The sequence below is a fragment of the Lytechinus variegatus genome, chromosome 14, assembly GCF_018143015.1.
Source record: "Lytechinus variegatus isolate NC3 chromosome 14, Lvar_3.0, whole genome shotgun sequence".
Taxonomy (NCBI): Eukaryota; Metazoa; Echinodermata; class Echinoidea; order Temnopleuroida; family Toxopneustidae; genus Lytechinus; species Lytechinus variegatus.
In genome coordinates, this window is record NC_054753.1 from 33,012,382 (window position 1) to 33,030,731 (window position 18,350).

An 18,350-nucleotide genomic window follows, 5' to 3' on the forward strand; every position below is an offset into this window, starting at 1 on the left:
ACAATATAAACCAAGTATCCAAGCTCAATGAAATACAATTACAAGAAGAGACCACAGAGATCTCACTATTGTGGGAGGGGGGTAGTGGTTTTTCATTTAGATATATACCACTACCGCCCATCCCCTCCCTCACTCACTCAAAAAGGAGGAGTTCAACATCAACTAAAAAATAAAAGGCTGGCAAAGCTTCAAGGTATTGTTTAATTTTTTGAGCAGCAGATTTAAAAAATTCTCAAACCAAGATGAAACATGTGTACAAGTGCATGAATTAGAACTAATAAACCCTGAAAACAACCATTATTGGGGATAAAAAGCTAAAACTACAAGGCAAACCCCGATTTTGTAAATAGGCGTCTTATAGACACCTAAATAGTACACATAAGTGTATGGGATGAAATTAAGATGGTGTTTCCAGTCACTTTATATTTCAATTATTGAAGCACTAAATAATTATTTTCGAACGCAATTTTTTCTGGGCTTCATTTTTGGAACATATCACAGACACAGGTGACAAGTGTGACCTTCTAGCTCAGATTTTTAAAAAGTCAAACCAATGTTAACCAATCACTTTAAAAGGGGTACTGAGGGATGTTTTTGTTTATTTCTCTTTGCCTTATTATGATTATGTCTTGATCAAGGTATCAATATGTCTGGATATAGAGGTAGTGTGAGGGTTAAGACAGGAATTGGTATTTATGTTGTGGTATCTAAGTGTGTCAGAGTCCCAACTAGGACTCTGATTGACTCATAGCAAAGACCAGTTCACACTCAACAATAAATCCCAATTAAATCCCAAAGTGCATATCTGGACTCTTAAATGAGCATGTAGTAAAGAAAAGTCACTTTTAGCTCTGATGCTACATGTATTTCTATATTGTCCTTTTTTACATTGAACTAATTTTCAAATTTGTATTACTCTGTCAATACAGCATTACATGATTGCTTTTATCTTTTGGATTGGCATTGTTTAAAATTTGCCTCTGTGGTTATCACCTTTTCATATTTGTATAAATAGTTCATGCATACATTTTGCCAATTATTCATTGCCTTGATTGAATAACAAGCCCAAAGCACTTGAAAATTATGTGAATAAACAAAACAATGTCATTCTTCTCTCCATTTATTATAATGTTGTTAGTGTCAAATACATGTATACAATGGTTTATATCTTCAATCCATTATATGCTCACCATTGATTAGTTTTTGTTAACCTTATACTCAATCAACTTTACTTTCAGACTCAATTAAATTTAGTTTGGTACCATTAAATGAGATAAGATGGGTTTCACTGAGGAGCTTCACAATATGAGAACTAAACATGCTACGTGCAGGAACACACGGTCCCATGATCATGAAAAGTAAAATGAAATTGGCTAAGTAAAATTTCACTGACAGTGTGAAAATTATAAACATGATTTGTAAAGGTATTTCAAACTTTCCAAATATTGTATTGCGATTAAACTTCAAGTGTAAACAGGGTTAAGTCATGTCTCTCAGTGCGATTTACTCCGCAGGGGAAAGCTATCACTTACATGCCACCAAAATAGCAAGAAGAATTTCAGCAGGAGTGACCTGCAAGAATTTTAATGCATTCGAATCCCATCTTCGCCTGAAGTCAGTGTGTTAATACTAGATTTTAGTTTATAATATTGTACACTCAAAAAAACAAACTAATCAAAATTAGCATGCTTTAGACATTTCAGTGTTATTTCTAGTCAAATGTGACTAGAAAATATTTAAATGTTAACAGTTTTACCCAGCTAGTCCTTTCTTCTTATCATTTTGCAAAATTTTCTCTTTCAGAGTAATATGAAAAACTTCATACATAAAATCAAGACAAGTTAATAGAGAAGTTAATACAGGAAGATATGAGGTACTCTTTAGCATGCACTGCTGTATATTAGATCAAAAGATGTCACTTTATTTAACAAAAACTACAGGACTGAATATTAACATGGTGGATAACACAACTACATTCAAAAGAAATCATCTATTCATCTTCCTTGAAGGATTACTACCATAATTTAGATGGAAGTTTAATTACAGGCCACGACACTATTTAGTTCCAGTAGCCAAATGTACATCTTAATAATCGTCTCAATTTAGCGTGATGGTTACAGCCTTTGATCTTGTGGAGCCCAGCTAATCACATCCACTTCACGTACATGACATGTTTCATGATGTACATGTCATGGATTGGATTTAAGAGTGAGATGTAATGATATCATTTATAAGAAATCAAAGTTGTTAAAGAGATAATGAAGAGTAGTGTCAATCAGGGGAAAATGAAAAAAGAGAACACCAAATATAAATTAACAAAAAAAAAACCACTGTAATTGTAATCCCTCACAAAGACAACTCTGACCTAAGTCAAGTCTCTTTAATAATAATAATAATAATAATACATAAGATTTATATAGCGCACTTTCCATCTTGATTAGATGCTCAAGGCGCTTTAGAACACATAAATCTTTCCATCTCTGCAAATTTTACTTAGAAGATTTAATTCAAATTCATTTATTTCTACATTTCTTAAAACAAGCAAGATACAATACGTCAAGATAAATCAATCAAATGATTCCATAATAAAGTGAAATAACAATTGAAATTTCAAAATTTGGACAAATAAATAATAAAATACATAAGGTAATGAATGGAATATTTGAGGGAGCAGCAAAAAGAATTTAGGCATATCTTTGATACTCCCTGATGAAAATTCATTATTGAAAAATATTCAGGGGTGTGAGCAAGAACAAATTAAAATAGCTGAAATTGCAAAAGCTCCTATACTTTTGTACAGACAAAAAACAAAGAATGCTGAAATAAGCTGAAAATTAAGAAAAAATATAGCTGAAATCAGCTAAACAGCTGAACTCTCACACCCCTGAATATTCCAATTGACATGTTTTGCATGATTTTTCTGAAAAATGATTGTAGTTGGGCAATTAATCAACTATGTTAGGTCTAATTAAGCAGCGTAAAGTACCAGTATAAAGATTTGAAATAAATCTGGAGCGGCTGCGAATAGCAACAAGCAGAGCTCAGAATTTTGATTACATCTGTATACATATGAAATTAAAGCTTAAAGGATATGAATTTAAATCTTTTGAGATTTAAAAAAATAATACCTCAAGATTTACATAAATTAATCTAATGTTTGACTGGTCACTATTCAGATCCATTATAGATTTTATCTTAAATCATTGAAAGTTAGAGTGTTTTGGAGTTGAAAGTGAGATATCACTTATAAGATATCAAGGATGTTAAAGATACAATAAATAATTCAGTTGATGATTATAAAGAAAGATATCATATAAGAAATAAAAAAAAATATATAGAAAAAAGAGAAAAATTCAAACACATAATATTCATCAAATCTTTTATAGTGTTCCTGAGTTTTCATTATTTTCTGGCATCACTAATTTTTCTTTTTTTCTGGATTGTAAAGAATATTGTTTATTAATGAGTAGAGTAAAATTTTAGGAAATCTTATACAAGAGCATGCTCTGTTTTATTTCATTCATAGTTGCATTGTAGATTTCAATTAAAATGTTTATTTATGATTCCCTGTGCCATTTAATTTTATCTATAATACTATCTGTCTATCATTTCATGTTCACATATTGAATTTTTCATTTCATTCTATTTTTCTATTTACAAGCAAGCTATTTTAATTGTTCTTAATCATCATTGTCTTGATACACCTTATTAGCACTTGTATTAATGCCACTCAAAAATCAACTATTAGTTCAATCGCCTTCTAAATCGACTCATGCCTCCTCCTTCAACAACTCAAATCCAAAACCTACCCTTTAGCCATTCCAACCCACACAGTAAGTATCTTATTAGGTGGTTTCAGACCGCCTCGAAGTTCGCCAGTTCCAGGTATTCTCTGATCGGGAAATTTACCCCGATCAGAAAATACCAGGTATTTTGGTAATGTGAAAGCAAACTACGCGTAATTTCCCCGAAAGAAAATACCCGCTAAATAGTAGGTACTTGGCGAAATTACGAGAACTTTCGTGGGGATTTTTCCAAGGTCGCAGGTATTTTGGCAATGTGAAAGCAAATTACGGGAACTTTTAGCCCAGCGTGTCGTTGGGCGCGGCGGCGTGGGTGGCTGCTGGGCTAGTGATTTTGAATCTCGCGCCTTGCCTGCTTATCAGACCCAGGAGCGCATGCTCGTAACTTCGGGAACTTATCCCGAAGGATGTGTTTCGGGGCGGTGTGAATGCAGGAATATTTAACGGGTATTTTTTAGCCTTAAAAAGTTCTCGTAATTTAACAGGGATTCTTGTGATCGAGGCGGTTTGAAACCACCTATTGAGTTGTTTATGTAAAATCATGTCACTAGCAAACCTCAACAAAGTTCATAATAGTTCAATCACCTCTTAATGTTTGTAATTCTTATTGCAGACTCTAGGAAATTGACACGGATTGTCATGAAAAAGGAACACGGACTACCCGGGAGATATCCCGCCTACATAATCATTAAACAAGTGAAAGACATAATGCAAATCCCACTCTATATTGATGCCTTAAAGCTTAACACGAGGTTCCTATTAGTTCACTTACCTTTTGATTTTAAAACACCCTCTCTCTTTCGAATAATCCATGAACTACTGATTTCTGTAATTTTTGCTACTGAGTTAAATGTCTAAGGCCGTGTTTATGCTTCCACTTTTCAGGCCAGAATCAGCGTTTCTAAACGTGATTAGTCCAAAATACGGTTGCGTCTATGCTTACTTTCATTTAAACGCTGTTTCAAAACGCCGATCGTAAACTCACAAAAAGGTGCGTTTGTAAACGTTGTTTGACCAGAATCAGGCGTTCTGGGGGAAGTATAAACAGAACGACAATTGTAAACGTGTTTAATTTGGTACTTGCTTCCGGTGAGATGAAAATCCGTGGGCAAATACATCTTATCTCACGTAATAATAATACTCGGAAAAAACCTTCGAAAAAAAGACGCGCCAAATTTGACCTCGAAGCCAGCTGGAGATCGTGATTTCGCCTCAGAAAATTTAAGTATAAACAGCAGTCCCAGAACCATGTTTATGATCGGCGTTTGAAAACGCTGATTCTGTCCTCGCAATGGAAGCATAAACACACCCCAATTCCAATTTGCTTTGAATGTATTTCAAAATGAATACTCTACTTTCAAACCTCCACTTTCTTGTCTTTCCTATTCCCCTCCAATTCTATCTTAGGCTGTGTTTATGCGACCTCAAGCCAGAATCATAATTTGAATGATTCAAAACACAAACATGAATCACAATATCACAGAATCAGCTTTTAGATGAGCTTCATTCCAATACTATTTCTTCTCAGATTCGGGCCAATCCAGTGCGCATCACTAATGCACAGTTTGACAGAGGAAGTTTTTTGCACGTGTTTTTGCTCTCGGAAAATCTTTTGCTTCAAAAATTCAGTCTATACCTCATTTTCTTTATTTCTATCATAGGGTCCATATGCTTCTATTCATCTTGTTGGTTTATCCAAAATGGTGTTCGGAAGTGGATTTCAGCGTAGATCCAATTTAATATTGATACTGATTGATATTGATACAACAACTGAGATCATTGTCCAGTTAATTCATATACGAGAACTAGATTAATTCATTTACTAGAAGTAGAAGACATGACCCCAAAAAATGAAAAGTAATGGACGATGCGATGACCAACACATGACAAGAAATGCATGCATAGTACATGATCATGTACATACAATGAGCATGTAGAGCACCTTGAGCTAGGCAAGAGTCAAACCGAAAGTAGCCCGGCACAGTGAGGTCATAGAATCATGATTCAAATCACGATTGCGTTTATACGACCTTTTTTGTTCCTGATTCTACAGAAACGTCTTTCAAAATGCCCCTTTTTCCGTGTTTTATGTTTGTGATTTGAAAGGCATTTACTTTAACTTTTGACTAAAAGCAATCGTGATTCTGCAGAAACATGATTTGAATCATGATTCTATGGTAAAAAAGTGGCACATAAACGCACCCTCAGTCCCTCCAATACTTTACACATGGTGTACCATCAATCTCCTCCGCAATTGCTCATACTACCATCAAAACCTTCAAACCTCATCCAAATCCAAAGTAAATCTTATTCTAGTAGTGTTATGTGATCTCTCCCATCTCTGAACAATACATGTACTTTTAGTGTTAGCAGAGCTGATCTCTCCATTTTATTCTGGTACCAGCTGAAATCGTGGTTTCAAATGTAACACAGCTATCCTCCCATTGCTCTAGCTGATGGGCCAGTAAATTGATTTCATATAAATTTTGTTTTAAAGGATGTCATTATAATGCAATATTCACATGAACATTTCAGCCTTCAGGTTCTTAACACACAATATCATGAATTGATTCTTTATTTGCTTAATACTTATTTCATTGTACGTCATCAAACTCTAGTCCTACATGGATGTATGACACTCCATTAGCATGATTGAACCATTAGATATGAAGGGAAAAGAGAAAGAGCCAATTACCGTGACACTTCACCCATGCGTTACTGTCCATCATCATGTATCTTTGATAAAATATGCCCTACACATTTATTCTGCAAAAGTGCAAATATTGAATTAACACTATATCTAAATACGGATTCCTATATTTGAGAAACTTTCTTAAAACTAAAAGCTAGTTAGCACCCCAGTAATATGACCGATGTAACTAGAAGACAAGTAGTTACTAGCTTCTGTAACTTATTCCACAGTTTCACACGATAGAATTTTGATATGCACTATTCATAGATAAAAAGCACTGTTTCTTCATTATCACTATTATTAGGTATTGTGATATAATTTGGATGCAGTGTATTTTATTTGAGAAGTATGAGGGTCAATCTAATTTCATCATCCTGATTCTAGGAGGACAAACTTCCAATGAAAGGTGATTTTATAAAATAAACACAAAAGAATAAGCAGGGATATGACATCAGCTTGCTCATTGCATATTCATGAATACATGCATATTCATACGAAGACATGCAAAGAGCTGTTTTGCCTAAATGATGCAAAATTTTAAAATAGTTTTGTTATTCCTTGTCTGATATTGATGATATTTTCAGTGTTTTGTTTGTCTGATTTTCACTTTAACTATACAAATCATATTCAGCCTGGAGTTCCCCATTAAGAAATATTCTGAATCATGAATGACGAAATGAAAAAAAAGAATGATTCCTGGAAATTTTGAAAAATGGAACTTTGTTAGTTTGTTAATTTTCTATTTCTCTCGATATGTTTAGAAGTCCTGAGCATTATTGAAATGTCACAGAATTCTTGAACCTTTCTACTACACATTTTCAGAGTGTTACTGTTATGGGGATATTGTATCCTCCTCTTGATCTATGAACCATTTAACGGTTCCTCCCTTTAGCATTATCATCTGATACAGTCTTCAGGATAGGGAAGACGTCATGAATAAAAGACTGATTGGGCACAAGGGATTCCCAATGAGTAATGTCAATACCGCTCCAGCTCTCCCGTGGATGCCTATTCACACTCAAAATATAAGAGCAAAGCTCTTCTAGGAGTGTGAAGTAGACCTTCGCATGGTATGAGAATGGTGAACGTTGCAAAAAACGTTTGACACTCTCATACACTCTAAATTGCAGGGATTTAAAATAAATACAGATAGACTATAGTTAAGAAAAAATATTCTGAATTTAGTTTTTTAATCATTTGGACTTAATTTTCAAATCTCAGAGGATTTAAATTCGAATCCATAAAGATTTAAAAATTAATTTCAAAATTATTTCTTTGAATATCAGAGGATTTAAATCTAAATCCCTATAGAGATTTAAAAATGAATCTTTAAGATTACAACTAAATCCAGATTTCAATTGGCTCCTAATTAATTACAGTCCACCTGAATTTATTTCAAATTTGTAATTTAGAGTGTACAGTAAATTGTCCTTTTCGAGGAATCATGTTTTTTATTGAATAGAAGCAAATTTAGACAGGCAAAATGCTTTACATATAAAAATAAGCCAGAAGTTCTTATGCTACAGTATCAAACACATGTTCTTTGTTAGCAAAATATATTTAATATTCAAATGTTAAGTAATGAAAAGAAACAGAAGTGTAAGGATCCGAAGAGAAAACTTTTTCATTTAATCAAAAAGTACAAAAAATGTACTTATCGTCAAGGCCATTGCAGTTTAAAATATATCTCCTTTTATTCATCACCAAAACTCTATTTTTTTAGCAGTGTGAATTGGTTGTGATGGGTAGTTAAGAGGTCAATATATCTTTTATTCATCTCTAGAATGCTATTATTTACCAGTGTGAATGTGATCTGAAAGTTAGTCAAGAGGTCAATATGTCTTCTGAAAAAAATGCTTTTATTTATACCAGTGTGAATGCGCTCTAATGGTTAGCCAAGTGGCCAATGCAAAGTTGATTCATCTCTAGAATGCTATTATTCACCGTTGTGAATGGGGGTATTCAATGGGTCAATATATCCTGAAGACAAGAATATCTCTTTTCTAATGTTGTTTAAAACACTGAACCTCCATTGTGTCTAATTGTTTCACTCATATGCATACCATGATGCTGTATTCTTAGTGTGGGGTTCATTTTACATTGAGATAGCTGGATTGAATCAATGACTTTCCAAAGCACAGCAGTATTGTTATATGAATTTGTTATCATAAATGATTATCAGGAGTTCTGGTCCACCGTTTCTTATTTAGGATTTACACAAACAATTCTACTATTTTCTATTTTTCTTTTTTAAAATTTTTTATTTGTATTTTTATTGTATTAATTTCATCTTATTTTAACTTATTTTTATTTACCTATTTATTCATTTTTTATGGGGGGGTCTTTTCTTTATTCTTTACTGACAAGATAGAGTGTCAAATTTACCGAAGAGCATTAAAGGTTCATGGGAATATATTCTCTTATATTTATTCACAAATTATGAAGTGAAACAAATTCAAGTATCAAAACCCCTCTGCAGAGTGCTAGAGAATCATGATTTTTAATAAGAGTTCCACATCTCCTTAAGATAGCACACATATCATCTATATGAGACCTGCCACCCAAAACCACCAATATGTCACCCAAAGTGAATCTTAAGATTCTTATTAATTTAAAGAGCACATTCTTAAGCTTTATATACCTTGCCAAAAGAGATCAACAATAATCCATACAACTATTTGTTTATGAGGTAGAAGAATTTAGTGACAGCTTCAAAGAATAGAGAGTCAAAAGGGGCCAAAGAATAAGGAGAATGAAAGTTTGATGTCAGGGGTCCCCCTGGGGGTTCACTCAAGCAAGAGATGTGCACAATGTACAAATTTCTTTGAAACTTCCAAGAAGCCCCGGAAAATGGTGTCAGACACACTCACATATCAATCTTTTTTTCGTAACCTCACATATACGACTTCAAATTTGACAGTAGGAAGAAGAAATTATTCTTTCAGACAAGCTATTTTTTCATATCTACATCTGAACACCAAATTACTATTTTGCCTATTTACAGAGAATCTTCCCAGGTGACTTAATGTTGGTTTGGAGAGGCTGGTAACATGCAATGAAATGGTTAGCTAATGATACTCAATAAACATGATTTATAGAAATCTTAAATTGATTATTATTGTAATAAAGTAACAAGTGGAATGCCTCTGGCCGTCTCACCTGCATCACGCGGTTCAATACAGTGCGTATAAAAAAAACGGGACAGTTTTGAAAAGTCTATTAAAAAAATTGTTTCAAATTGTAATATCTATATTTTGATGATAATAGATGCTCTGATGTCTTATCTTTGAAATGCATTTTTTTTAAAATATATTTTGTTCATGCATGAGCAAACATGGGACGTTTTTGTCGGGGGTTCAAAAAGAGGCTTGCGCCAAAATGGCAGAAATGAGAAATTTGATGATTAGACTTCTGGCCAATCAGCAGACTTCCTCGTGATCTTTTCATTATCTTTGCCATAATATTCAAATTATGCTGTCAAATTTCATTAACAAATTCATTTATTTACCTGAATTATTTTGTTTTATCTTTGAATTTTCCTTCATGTAAGAAAAGAAGACTTTTGGTCAACCCAAGTAAGAAGACTTGCATTATTAATTGTGAGAATTTGTTATTATTCCAATCCTTTTATTATGTGAAACAAATTATGTTATGGTACCTATAAAAGACATGAATCCTATTTTGAAGGGGTTATTGAATCCTTCACCAAGTTTAATTATGTGCTTGGCAGGACCATGGCCCTATTACAAATAGGTCCATGGTAGGACAAACAGGAAAGGATTCATGTCTTTCAATGGCAATGGTGTAGCCTATTGAGTCGATGTTGAAGGAGCAAGATATGGCAGATCGCGTAAAATGTATTACAATGTTGTGAAGCGAGCAAGCAAAATATTTCCACTTTTTTATTAAAATATCAAATTTTGTAATTTTGACATAATATTCAGAAAATGATATCATATTTCACTTTCTATGTTTTCGGTTATTTTCCTTCCACTTTTATTTATTTATTTATTCATTTTTTTTTGGGGGGGCATCCAGATCCCTCATCCATCAGCATGCCATTGTTCAAAGGCACACTAACCTCCTTTGTAGCACAAAATGAAAGGATCTGAAAGAATAAAATACACGCTCTCCCATTCTTCGGTTAAAAAAAATGTTCTTGCCTAAAGAAGGAATATTCAAAGCTGAAAGAGAACATACTAAAAAGGAACAACAACATAAATATTCAAGCAGATAAGTAGATTTGGAAACGAATTTTGACCGCATAATTAAAAAATTATGGCAAAGATAATGAAAAGATTAATAGGAAGTCTGCTGATTAGCAAGAAGTCCGACCATCATGTTTATCATTTTATCATGTGCCATTTTGGTGCAAGCCTCCTTTTTAACCCCAGACAAAAACATTCCATGTTCGCTCAAGCATGAACGAAACTAAATTATTTTAATGGCATTTGAAGGACAAGACCTGAGAGCACCTATTGACACCAAAATATTGAGATCATAATTTGAAACAAAAATTTTATAGACTTTTCAAATCTGTCCCGTTTTTTTTTATACGCACTGTATAGCAGCAGTGCTGACTTTGAATACTACTCTAACTCGCACAAGATGTTCAGTGATACATGGTTACTCTTATGTCCACTTTTTATGAACTAGACCAATAAACTTACAGAGATATGATGGTTATTCAACAAAAAAACCCAACATGGCCAAAGTTCACTGACCTTACATGACCTTTTACCTTGATCATGTGACCTGAAACTCGCACAGGATGTTCAGTGATACTTGATTACTCTTATGTACAAGTTTCATGAATCAGATCCATAAACTTTCAAAGTTATGATGGTAATTCAACAGATACATCCAATTCGGAGAAAGTTCATTGACCTTTGACCTTGGTCATGTGACCTGAAACGCGCACAGGATGTTCAGTGATACTTGATTACTCTAATGTCCAAGTTTAATGAACTAGACCAATAAACTTTCAAAGTTATGATGGTAATTCAACAGACACCCCCGATTCGGCCAAAGTTCATTGACCCTAAATGACCTTTGACCTTAATCATGAGACCTGAAACTTGCACAAAATGTTCAGTGATGCTTGATTACTATTATGTCCAAGTTTCATGAATCAGATCCATAAACTTTCAAAGTTATGATGGGAATTCAACAGATATCCCCAATTCGGCCAAAGTTCATTGACCCTAAATGACCTTTGACCTTGGTCATGTGACGTGAAACTCATGCAGGATGTTCAGTGATACTTGATTAACCTTATGTCCAAGTTTCATGAACTAGGTCCATATATTTTCTAAGTTATGATGACATTTCAAAAACTTAACCTCAGGTTAAGATTTCGATGTTGATTCCTCCAACATGGTCTAAGTTCATTGACCCTAAATGACCTTTGACCTTGGTCATGTGACATGAAACTCTAATAGGATGTTCAGTAATACTTTATTTACCTTATGGCCAAGATTTATTAACTAGGTCCATATACTTTCTAAGTTATGACGTCATTTCAAAAACTTAACCTCAGGTTAAGATTTGATGTTGACGCCGTCGCCGTCGGAAAAGCGGCGCCTATAGTCTCACTCTGCTTCGCAGGTGAGACAAAAACAGCAAAAAATAAAAATAAACATGAATAAGGACATCCATTCTAGACAGGGCAAGTTTCCTCAGCCATGGTTTCCCACATAAAATCAACAAGGTCTTTATGACATAATTGCCTTTTTAGCCAAGTACAGGAATTATAGATGGCTCATTAGGTAATTCAATTATTCAGGCCATTCCAGAACCTCGTTAATATAATCGCCAGTCTGTAAACCAGGGTAGGTACCTAGAAAATGTAATCAAATTCTAATTGATTATTCTACAGATGGGATTAATCAACTGGAGTGAATACAAATTTGGTTACTGAATTAATTTTTGTGAGTTATCCAAGGCAATAGCACAAAGTGTTTACACATATATATAGTCACTGAAATACGAAGATTTTGAATAGTTTTAAATACTTACAAACATACTGGGAGCACACTTTACTACTTACTGGAAAGGGTGAAAATACTGTGAAAAGTATCTTTCTAGAAGAGATTTATGATTTAAAAAAATCAGTAATGAGTAATTTAATAGTTTATTATTGCTTTCAATCACTTCAGATCATTAGGAGACATCTATGAAATATAATCAATCTAATATTGATGAATGCTTTTAATACATAGAACGTCTCTAAAATGTTTTCTTTGCTTAATCCTCCATTTTATTCACTTTATCTTTCTACACTGTCTTATTAGTATCCCCCCCCCCTTGTATATTTTCTCCTCACCCCCATCTGTCTGTTTCTCTCTCCCTCCCCCTCTTTTACCACTGCACCATTCTCTTTCCTAAATTCTTCATTCCCTTGTCCTATACCCCCACCCCCCTCTCATTGTTATTTTTCTCCATTCCAAAAGCAAGCATCTACTTATATCTGGGTAAGTGGTCATACATCATGCTTTCAATACAGACCAGTGTGATATCCTGATTTATAGCTTGTTAAGAATCCTATTCATCCATTCATGTTAGCAATGGCCAGCAGTATTTCATTCATACCACCTTCCGAGTACAGGGTTTCAGCAGATACAGATCCATGGTGGATGAGAAGCCCCCCCCCCCCCCTCTTCTCCCGGACCCCCTTTTTTCTGAGGTGCTGGGGAAAATATGTATGAGTGATTATTACCAGAATCCAAAACCCCCGCTCTACCGACTGAGCTATTCCTTTTTAAGGTTTTCTTTCCCTTTTTGGGAGGTTAAAAATGCCCCCCTCCCTTTCATCTGGTTAAACTTGGGTCCTAGATATCTAGTTTCACAAAGTGTTTATAGATAGTTCTTAGTCTAAACCTCACGTAAGCTGACCTATAGTTATGGTAGAAGTAAAAAACCATTAATTTAATATTAAAATCTAACACAAATCTAGTTGACTGTTTCATTAATTTTCATGAAAATCAGAACCTCACAATTTTTCAGATTTCGTGCCTTCTCTCCATAAAGTCTTTTTTTTTTCATTTACAAATGCCCTTCAAGCACTTTTTTTTGATAGAAATATTGCAAGGTACAAGTAGTGTACATCAATTAATAAACAATATAACAAGGAATATACGAATTTTTTCTCTCATTTCATGCTTGTCTTTTTTATAATCATAATAATAATAATGATATATCAATAATATTTGAAATATTAATAATACCCATATCTCAATAATAAAGTGAGGGTACCAGTAAATAATCATGAATAGATTTGACAACAATACTGCCTAATATATGTATACACACAATACATCTGCCGGATCCTGGATGTGAAGGGCCAATATTTCAGGGCTTCTATTACCTCTACAACCAGATACTTGAAGCTGTTTGATGCTGGCTCAGGTTGCTTCAGAATGCATACTGAATTCCTTGTTGAGTTATTCACTTTGTATAAGTATGGGGGAAGAACTGTTTGTTCTCAAAGAGTTCTCAAGTTCAAATCAATATCCAATGTCTGCGTAATCCATACCCTGTTCAGTTGCAGTTTAGAAGAATAGGATCTACACATATGTACACAACACCATATTTGGGCAAAATGGAGAGTTACAAAGCATTATCTTAATCATAAATGAATAAGGCATTTCACAATCTGTGGAATGATTTTAAAATTTTGAGATAAAAACAATCTGAATATTTGCTTTCTTTTTTGTAATAGCAAGATGGGAAAAGAAATTAACAAATTCTGACTATTCGACTTTCACTTTCATGTTGCAGTACATCCCATATAACATTTTACCAAGTATATTTCTATGCAACCCTTTTGAAAAAAAACAATGCACTGTCATCATAAATAATATTGATGAAATTTCAATAAAATGTAAAGGGCTACTAAGAAAGAACTGGCAAGAAACACTATCACAATGTTCAGTAGATATCAATTTTCCAGTTACCATTTTCGCTATGTCAAGAAAGAAAGTGAGATGCTTTGTCATGTAACGAGGCACAAACTTAGAAATTTTTTTTCGCCTCCACTTCCATTAGACCACCACACACCATCAACTGGCAACCATTCCATGTTCCTTTCCAGGTATCAGAGTATTTTTAGCCCATGTTGAGGATCAATTAACGCAGTGAAATGCGTAACGCTCCAGACACGACATACTGAAATGGCATTCAAAGTAAAAACATGGATCTTTGGTTCTCGACGCCTGCATCTTTTCATCCAAATATATAGGGATAGAAAGTAAAAGATGCCGACGATCACTTCAGGAAATGTCAAACTACTTTCTAAATTCATTTTCAAGATAGTACATAGTTTAGAAGATAATTAAGTAACAAAACAGAAACTGCTTAAGAATTTCAGTCTCATGGGACAAAAAAGTTCAAAATTAATACTGGAGTTTAAAAAAGGAAGTGCTTTTTCCATGTAATGTTATAGGAGAACTTTACCATGCCATAACCTATAGAGTACTTTCAGAACTACTAGAGAAATATAGATCTCCAGAAAAATCTGTTTCACTTTCTGCAAGAAATTGGAATCAATTACAACTTGAAGGACTTGTAGGAAGCTATTATTGACTCAAATAAACTGTATAAATTTCAAAACTTCTTGGATGGTTTTTATCATTATTAACAGAGGGTGAAGCGAGAAAGAAATGATTAACCCCTTAAGCAGTGATATCTCTAATTCTCATATGCTTTGCACTAAAATCACAGAGTTCTAGTAGGCAATTGATTAAGATATCCAGACATCATTGATTCATTTGAGATAATACATGTTGGTTAAAAATCAAGATAGACAAAAATTGAGATGGAGTTACGAGCTCACAAAGTTCTTTGGCACAAAGTGGATTGCATCAGCACAAAACAAGCATGTTTGGCACTAACTTGAGGATGCCTTCACCTTGAAGTGGGCTGAACATGGCTGATATGATGATGATGATGGTGGTGGTGGTGACAGTGATGATGATAATCAGAGAGCTCAATGGTAAAGGCTCTTCTAAAGAGGAAGTTCATCATGACAAAAAGTTTATTTAAAAAATAACAGAAAATATAATAAAACAATTGGTGTAGTTTTGAGGAAAATCCATCAAATATTTATAAGTTATTCGAATTTTATTTTTTTTTGACGTCATATACAAGCAGATTCCCCCATATATTGTGTAAAAATAATATCCGCTTTTATAAAGCACTTACTACATCGGAACGACATATCTAAGCGCTTTATAGATATTTTATTACCCTGGTCATCGGATTTAATCAGTCACTACCGCACACAATGTGTGCACATCCTCCAATCCCTGGGGAGTATTCCAGTCAGTCACCAGTGAGGTGCACACAGTACTGGACAAGCTACAATGACTTTCACATCCTACCAGGTACCCATTTAGTATCTGGGTCAAGAGTATAGTATAGTTGTATAGTAAAAATGATTTGGAATGTCATTATCTTAAAAAACTGAAAATGGTTTTCATTGAACTCTCAGTTTATCAAAAGGCAAATTATTTCACACTGCCCCTGAAAAAAAAATCTTTGATGGAATTTCCTCAAACCTTCACCAATATTTCCTAATATTTTTATTTAAAAAAATCTATTCAGGGTGAACTTCCCCTTTATAATGTCTGAATCAAAATAGCAACTGAAATCACAACAATAATAACCCCGACCAATTTAAAGCGCAAATAAAATCAATGTAGACATGTGACCTACAATCAGGTGACCCTATACTCACCAATGTAATCAAAAAGATGACATCATAAAGACATTGTATTTATTCATGTAACACTTTCCTCTGAACCCTCTTCCGAGATGTATCGGAACAAAAGATGGGATTAATTTCCATGTGCATGAGTAAGATGATTACAAATAAATCTTGATGGAATGAACTTGACAATGAAAACTATGTTGTCAAAAGACATCAGCTTCAGCTTTATTGTAATTTTTACAAAATGTCATTCTAAACTCCTCGGATTGATCAAAGCAACAAATCTGTTGGTGAATATTTGTCCAACTGATAAAAATGGTCAAAATCAACCAAAACTTTGGTAGATTCTAACCCACAATTGGTTAATTTTGACTATTTTTGTCAGACAGACATATATTTTGACCAATGCATTTAAAGAGTATGTGGTGGTTCTGTCTCTCATCCCTCTATAGGTGTTTTCAGACCGCCTCAAGTTTGTCAGTTCTAGGTATTCTCCGTAATCTAACGGGTACTCTGGTAATTGAGGTGGTCTGAATACACCTTATGGGTGGGTGGTGAGTTTGAATCCTAATTCAAGTGTTGATTAATTATATCACAGAACAAGGATGCCAGGAATGTCATAATAACCCTAATCTATGGCATACCATTAATTACTTCTATGGCTCAAGACTCCACACAGCTTTTGGATAAAACATAAGGAAAAGAAATATGTAGTTTTAATCTCATCTAGAGAATAAGATAGCTATTAAACATTCAAGGGCATCTACACTGGGCTAAATTACAAGTTAATCATGAGATTTGAAAACTGTGAACCAATTTTGAAGTTTATCAATATCGTGTGAACCCAACTATTAGTTCAAAGCACCATTTGCCCTTGAAATTGATCAAGGTCACAGGGTCGGGTGTTTTCTTGATCTATTTCTTCAGACAACTTCTAAAATGATTAGACATCATGAGTAATTTGCAAGTAATCTGACAGAATTATGGACAAATAAAAAACTAAGATATGCACTTTACAAAGTCATTATCCTGGGAAGATATAGAGGGCAATCGTGAGCGAGGGTGAAACAATAAGCCTTAGATTTCCTGCAAAATATCGTTCCGGATATCTTTGCATCCTGTCTTAAGCTTGAGAAGAAAGCGTCAGTTTTAATTTTAGTATTTTTTTTCTCATGTTCTAAAGATGTCAATTCCTTCTTTCATCAGTCATTTTAGCAATTGACATCTTAAGAGTGTCATTGTAGAAATTCAATTTTTGGTGATTGGTCATTTTTATTCATAGGATAAAACTTGGAGGCAAAAACTAACTAACTGATATACATGTACAGTTGAACATTATCCTCTATGCCACCTCCCCCCCCCCCCCCCCCCCGGTCTTGGATATTGTTTAGCCCTTTCCAATTTTCCCCATTTGTGCAGTAACATAGACTTGTGCCATATAGAAAAAGTGGCCTTGTTCTTAAATTCTGAAATTTAAAGCCTGACAAACATCGAGCAAAAGTGTGTAGTGTTATAAAAAAAATCCTTTCATATTTTCAATACTTTCTCTAATATGCCTGTCCCCCCCCCCCCCCCCCCCCCCCACTCAATGAAATGTGGATAAAAGCTGCAATGCATTTAATAGCTTGTCCGGAAATAAGAGCCATGCATAAACCACTCGCAGTCTTCGAAACAATTGCATGTATGTCACATCAATCTTTATACTGGTTACAAAGTACCAGAATAGAAACATTCGGTTTCATGTATTGAAACATTAGTCTATTAGAGCCCTGTAACATAAGGCCTAGTGATCGATCGTAGTTCTGATATCTATGATTGATAGCATTACTCACTGTGTATGACCAATTAGAAATATCAGCCCAAAGATCAATTACTATGCTTCATGTTACAGGGACCAGGAAACAAGAGTTGACCAGCTATCACATACTGTGTTTATAAGTATATGATAGGTTATAATAGCACCTCTTGTGGGAAATGCTTAATGAAGATAAACCATGAACATTTTTTTTACCTGGAAAACACAACTATGGGATGACACACTGACCTACATGACGAAAACCTCCATTTGAGAACACTATACCCCAATCTATTCTCTTCTCCAAGTACGACAAACCCACTGCCCCAAGCAAGCAATAATATTTAAGTA